This window comes from Nyctereutes procyonoides, unplaced genomic scaffold (genome assembly GCF_905146905.1).
Source record: "Nyctereutes procyonoides isolate TBG_1078 unplaced genomic scaffold, NYPRO_anot_genome, whole genome shotgun sequence".
In the NCBI taxonomy this organism is placed as follows: Eukaryota; Metazoa; Chordata; class Mammalia; order Carnivora; family Canidae; genus Nyctereutes; species Nyctereutes procyonoides.
In genome coordinates, this window is record NW_026575082.1 from 7,730,303 (window position 1) to 7,737,468 (window position 7,166).

The following is a 7,166-nucleotide window of genomic DNA, read 5'->3' on the forward strand; positions in this document are numbered from 1 at the left end:
TTCTGGCTCCAATCTGCAGTTCAGAGTAAGTAACCCACTAATCTGTGAGTTTTCCACTGTCTGTGAATGAAGTGCACCCCAATGCCTTTGTTTTTATAAGCCTGTAAGTGCACAGGGAGTGCGGGCTGTACCACACCCTCGCCGGGTTTGGCTAGCAAGGGCACACCTTCGGAAAGTATGCAGGATGCGCAGCTCTGCCCTTGTAATAAAATCCTACCACTGAGTATTGATGCTTCTGCCCTTGACGTAATTAATAAAGCTGAAATGGATAGGAAATCATTTCTTGCTTATTCTAATGAAAGAGCAGCTGTTGCAAAGGCTCTTGATGCTCAAGTAGGAGTCGTCCCATGCCTTCATTCATTTATTGTATGCGCCCTCCAAAGAGACTTTTTACCCCAGATTCAATTTTTTGTCCTGACAAGTCAGGGTTATTTAAGACGGCCAAAGGGACTGGTTTATAAATGGAATCTACTGAGTTTTACTCTCTCTTTTCAGCCTTTGCTAACTCCCTACCCAAGTGTGCCCTTGACCCAGAGAGAGAGAGAAAGCATGAAGGATGCTGTATCCTTGCGGAGCTGGCCCCAGGATTCGGTGGTTCCCGAGCCAGCACCCTGAAGCCTCTGCTTCAGGCAGGGAGCCAAGCCCCTTCTTCCCCCTACCATTTTATTATTACATTAAATCCTCCCAGAGGTCAACCCCCGCCCCCCCCACACACATATGGCAGAAGAAGGTAAAGATATCCCCAGAATATATTTCTCCCTTTTTGAGATATACTCGCAAGACTTCTGACTCTTGATGAGTCTAGTGGGAGTTTCACCAGGATTTGCTTATTAACTAAACGGCTGCCCTTTGTCATGATGTCATGCTCTTTTTGATCATTGCAGGTGTTTTACCTTTGTCTTTCAACCATTTCTTCCACTCACTTTTTATTGGCGATGGGAATGGAAGACTCTGTGATTTGATTTCCGCTGCCTATACTTCGTTTCCATCACCCTCAGACTTAAATAGGATTGTGGTTGAAAAACGTTAAGTGGTTTTGCCCATTACTTATCGCTACCATGCTTTCAAGCTAGTATTGGACTCAGGGTTGACTTCCCAGCCCTGCTTCTTCTGACACTAAGAGTCACAAACTCCAAGGTCCAGAGGGACGGGACAGGTAAGCAATTGAAACCAGACAGGTGGGCAATCAGCTGCTTCTCTGGGTCAGGTTCCTCTCATTTAAAAGCAGATGGTGGTTTCTCATCCCATCTAAATTAAATTCAAGTTCTTTTACCTACTCGGGCCAGTCTGGTTATCAAGTCTGAGCAGAAATCAAATCCAGATAAAAGAGGCAAATGTACAGTTTCAGACGTAGAGTGAACGTGATCAGCGTGTCATCCAGATGCCAGGTCCACTAAGGATTTGCGTCTGAAACAAGGCAGAACTGAATAGTTGCAAATGACAAATCCACAGTTTAGCAGCAACTCTGATGTCCTTTATCCAAGGTCAAATAATGCATGGGTTAGGGGAATGCTGTGCCTCACAAGCAGTGGAACACCATTCTGGGGCCCTTTGTGTCAAGAGTGAGTTTTATAGGGCTTCAGAAGAGGCATCGGAGAAACAGGGCATGATGTGCTAGGAGGGCAGGATTTCCTTGGAAGGCAGCACATCCTGTTTTCTAGGGTAAAGTAAGCTAGCTAAAGCTAAACAGGTGGATTGTGATTGGTCCGCGCTAGCTTTCCTTGACAGGCATTTCCAGTAACTGCAGGCTGCCTTAGGTTTAAACGTGGGCCTGTGGATCCCAATAGACAAATTAACTTTATCAATAGGAATGGGAATGCAGTGGCAGCATGGAAAACAGAAGTTGGCATCCAGCAGGACAAGGCCTCCCCTCTGCATACTGACATATGCACCATCTTGTTTCCCTTCTGTAGGAGTGGTGGTGGTGTCACAGCACTCCAGGTACCCACGCTGTCTATAAGGACTGAAGAGTTTGGAAGAGGCAGGCGCTTGGCAGACTGGAAAAGGAAAAATCTGTCTCTACTTCTTATCTTCATGGTAAAGGTTCTTGGTATATGTCTGTCTACACTGGATTGAGGGGGAAAAACGTCACCCCCGCCCCCTGCAACTTAGTATTAGTTTGATGTCCTGTTAGAGCTAGGACCAGGACAGGGTAATGATTTATGAAGGTAAGCTCTGAACATCTAGTATTCCACTCCAAAAATCAATCAACTAATCGATGGTTGGGCTGTCTGGGTAGTGTAGTCCTTTAAGTGCTGAACTCTTGGTTTCGGCTCAGGTTGTGATCTTGGGTCATGACCTCAGGGTCATGAGATCTCAGGGTCACTGAGCAGGATTCTGCTCGGTGGAGAGTCTGCTTGAGATTCTCTCTCTCCCTCTGCCCCTCCTCTCCACCCTCTGAGATCTCTCTCTGTCTCAGATAAACAAATCTTTAAAAAAAAAATTAACGAATCGATTGTTAGTGATATCAAATGTCAGCTATGACAGCATTGTCTAAAAGTAACAGAGCACTCAGCTCAAAAGTTAAGGGGAAACTTCCATAGCAAGAAGTCTGGAGGGAAGGGGGGTTCCCTGGTCATTAAGTCAGAGGCTTACATCGTGGAGGGAAATGATTTCATCTTTCTGTTTTGCCTTCCTGACAGCATTGAGCCACCTCCTGCCATTCCCCATGGTCACAAGGTGGCTGCAGCAGCTGCAAACATCATGTGCTCATACAAAAGTATCAGGGGCTGGATGGACAGTGAAGAGCACATTCCTTCTGGTATCCTACTTCAGAATGAGTCCCCCATAGATCCTTCTTGTCTCATTGGCTGGCCTTGCATCCACCAAGCCACCAACCCCTGGGGGAGTGACCAGTGGAGGGTCAGCCTCCATCCCCATCCCAACCCGGGACTGATGAGGGCTTATGTCCTTGATAATGGAATGCAACCCAAGGAAGGGTAGCAAGGACATGCATGGGGGAAGGTTTCTCACACAGCATTTGTCACAATGGTTTATGCAATTCTTCCATTTGGTAAAAATAAAATGTCTTTTTTTTTTTTTTAAACAGAGACTAGTCAGCACTGATATTCATTAAAATATATACGGGATACTTCTCAGCCAGGCACTTTGGCAAGTAGGTCCCAGAGTGGAAAAAATAAGGACAGGCCATTAAAATATACAGTGATTAAAGTCTTAGTAGACAGCATACATACACCTTGCAGCTCCACACGAAGAACTTATTTTGTTTTTACCGTGTGTTACCAAATTTAGCTTGCTTCAGGAAAAAGGCGAACGCTTTCCAAGTGAAAGATGACTTTTTCTGCAGTAAAATAAACACCCTCGCACAATAGGATCCTGTGCCCACACTGATAAATACTTCCAAGTGGAAAATCTAGTTCCGTGGAGCGAGTACCCTCATTGAAACTTTGAGAAGATGACTCTCCTTCTTCAAATACTCAATAGCCATTGAATTCAATACTCTATTGAGAGACAACTCTTCAGTTAAAAACAATACTTGTTCACCACCTTGTTACCTTGTGCAAAGAAATGTGAATAAGCCATGAAAAGCTTATTGCAAACAGCCACGGAATATAAGTGACTGTGACGGGGAAATCCAGGGGTTTCAGCTCTTCCCATAAGTGACACCAAGTACAATGGAGAGAATGCAGAGGGACTTTGCAATACTCAACACATATTTACGCAGAGGTTTGTAAGCCTCACATATTTATTTTCTTCACTTTTCTCCAATCTTTTTATTTTTTAAAAGATTTTATTTATTTATTCATGAGAGACACAGAAAGAGACAGAGACATAGGCAGAGGGATCACACCCTGAGCCAAAGGCAGACACTCAACCACTGAGCTACCCAGGTGTCCCTCTCTAACCTTTTTAAACCTAAAAGCATAATAATTGTGGAGAAAGTAATAGATCAACCAGATTGTTAAAAACAATGCAATTTGGGGGCACCTGGGTGGCTCAGTTGGTTAAGCATCAGCCTTCGGCTCAGGTCATCATCCTGGGGTCCTGGGATCAAGACCCGAATCGGGCTCCCTGATCAGCCTGGAGCCTGCTTCTCCCTCTCCCTCTGCCCTTCCCCCTGCTTGTGCTCTCCCCACAACTCCGCCAAATAAATAAACACAATCTAAAAAAAAATGCAGTTTCTCAAAAACCTATTTTTGTATGATCTCTGTGAAATTTAAAAACATCCGAGGAAGTTACTATCTGCCTGTATTTGGCAAATTGAAAGTTCCCTGGCCTAACGGTGATCTCTAGTTCAGACATTGTATCTGCTTTTCTTCTCTGTAATCAATTTTCAAAATTGAGAACTAGTACACCTCACAAGCCAGTTATCACCAAAACAACCTTGACTTACTCACTAAAGGCTGGTCTATTTTAAGCACATCACTTTTCCTCTCTGGAGGATGTATTGGTGAATAATAAACCAGTGTACTTACCACATCTTTTCTCATGCATCACCACTTTTGATTTCCCTGATACTGAAAAATAAGGAATGTTCATATCATTTCCACTCAGTAGATGGATATGGAAGAGATGTCAAGTGTCCCAGTCCAGACTCAAGAGCTAGATGTTGAGTTCAGATCTTTTGACTTCAGCAATCTGTTCTTTATGAACTAAGTGGATGTGCATCTGACCAGAAGGAATGTCGACGGAAAGGGCAAAAGTGAATACCTGGCTTTTTTTTTTTTTGTAAATTGTAAGTGATTGCCAGGAAAGAGAACCTTTGGAATTCTCACACCTACTTTGGCGGATTCCGATCCTTACTTTCTCTGGTGAAGGCATAAAACTGCCTTAGAGGGCATCCCTCGCTGGCTCAGTGGTTTAGCGCCTGCCTTTGGCCCCGGGTGTGTTCCTGGAGTCCGGAGATCGAGTCCTGCATCGGGCTCCCGGCATGGAGCCTGCTTCTCCCTCTGCCTGTGTCTCTGCCTCTATGTCTATCATAAATAAATAAATCCTTAAAAAAAAAAAAGAACTGCCTTAGAGTCTCGAAAAATACCAGTGGGGGACTTATCCTTAGATTACTTATAGTCGAGGAAAGATAGTGGTTTATCTTTATTTCTTTTCCATCTTGGCAATTGATTTTCATCTCAGACCTGGTTTTTACTTTAATTAGAACAATAATGATAACCACACTACCTAATGGTATGGAAATAGAATATTCTTCAAAGTAAGGAGAATGAGTCATCTCCATATTATGTTATTTATGAGGGAGAGAAGTGCTAAATAAGTGAGAATAAGTGAACACACTTGTTTTCTTTTTTGATATGCTGTGGAAAGATGACTCCTATGAGCTGGATCCGTGGACCAATGTTTTGGAACGACCCATAGGGATGAGGAGAGCATGACGTGGTTTCTGGTCCTAGCTCTGCCACCAACTCTGCAACCTCAAGGACTTGCTTCTTGCTGGATCTCAGGTATTCCTTGTAAAATAGAGAAAGCATTGATTAGATAACTTACAAAGGCCTTTCTAGTTCTACAATTTTAGGCTCCTAAGTCATCTCAGAAGTCTGAGCCTAGTTATGCTTTTTACTGCTTTTCCTCCCATTCTCTGCATTTATTCAGCATTTTCCAGCACACCACAGATTAGGAGAGATAGTCTGTTTTTTTTTGTACTAACTCCCTTATTAATAGGAGGGTACATGTGTTAGGTGGGGGGGGGGAAAGATAGGTAGTTGAGCATGGTGTCCTCATCTGAGAGTCCCAGCGGAAAAAAAATGAGGAAATGACCAGAAGAGATGGAGAACAACACGCAGTAGAGATGGTGCTTCTCTCTCTAGACTCGGTTGCCACGCTATACTTAGAATGAATCCCAAATAATAACTTTTGTCCTGTCATTGTGACGTACTTTCATTCATTCGCCTATTTGTTCCTCTATTTATCCATTCAATACGTATCGGGTACAGTGGTTGATACTGAAGATGCCTCAGAAGTTTAGTTTCTAGACCTTCTGGGTGTGCAAATGAGCATGTGAGCTAATAATAACCAGCCCCAACAATATTACCCGAAACCTTAGCAGAGATTAAGTTGACAGCTAAAGAGGAAACTGGGCATAGGAGGGTCAACTTTGGAATTTGAGAGTCATGGAGGGAGCATCTGTGGAAAGGTCTCTAGCATGTGGCTGGATTGGGCACTGTTGGGGGGTTACAGGTACAAATGAATGGCGCTCCTGCTGCTGGAGATGCCAAATACAAAGCCATGAGTTATTTTGGTCTCTCAGGTTCTTAGCATTAGGCTCACCATCAGGCTTTTAATCAAACGATTCTCTGGCTCCTGGATGTTCCAGATTTTTTACAATTTTAACTTTGTGGAATGGCCCCTTGAAACTGTGGGAAAATAATTGTTCTAAGAAAAACTAGCTCTGAGGTGCTTCTATGGGAAGAATGAGACTGTGCCATTTAATGGTTGTGTGATCTTAGACAACTGTCATTAGCTTTTTAACTCATTCTCCTCTTGTGTGAACAACCTCCTCATAAAATCGTGGAGATTAATTACAGGATTACTTCGTAGACCGGACACATATGGTCACTTTAAGTCATAGTTATTAGCAAAAATGAGCATTTTCAAAATGGAGAGTCTTTCTTTGAATTTAATAATCATTCCATAAAGCTTCTTGAAATCCTGGTGCTTCAGTGCTGAACTGAATATGTTTTTTCTACTCACTGTGCTGTTATGGTTTAGCAACCTGCATGTTAATCAGTCATCTGAAAATTGCAAGAAATTTCTGATTGTAAAAGAAGTACCATCTTTAAGGTATCCAAAATAAACCTTTCCCACCTGTTGGCACAATCACTGTGTATGTTTATGTCTTCAGACTAAAACTTAATTAGCAGTAACAAGTTCTGAAAACTTCCTACAGCAACCACAAGGACCAAAAACTAATTAAATCGAATAGATACAAACAGAAGAAAAGTCTTTCTTTCTTTCTTTCTTTCTTTCTTTCTTTCTTTCTTTCTTTCTTTCTTTCTTTCTTTCTGTGGCTCAGTAAATTATCTGTTGACTATGATCTGGTGAATTCAATCAAGGATACAGTTCGACCAAGAAATTCTTGTTTGGCTTTTTTTATCCAGAAAAGTGCTGTAATCTTTCCTATAACCCTGTGTGTATTCTATAAACAGTGGTTGAAAGTGTTATTTAAATAGATAACATACCCTAGGCACTTGCTCACT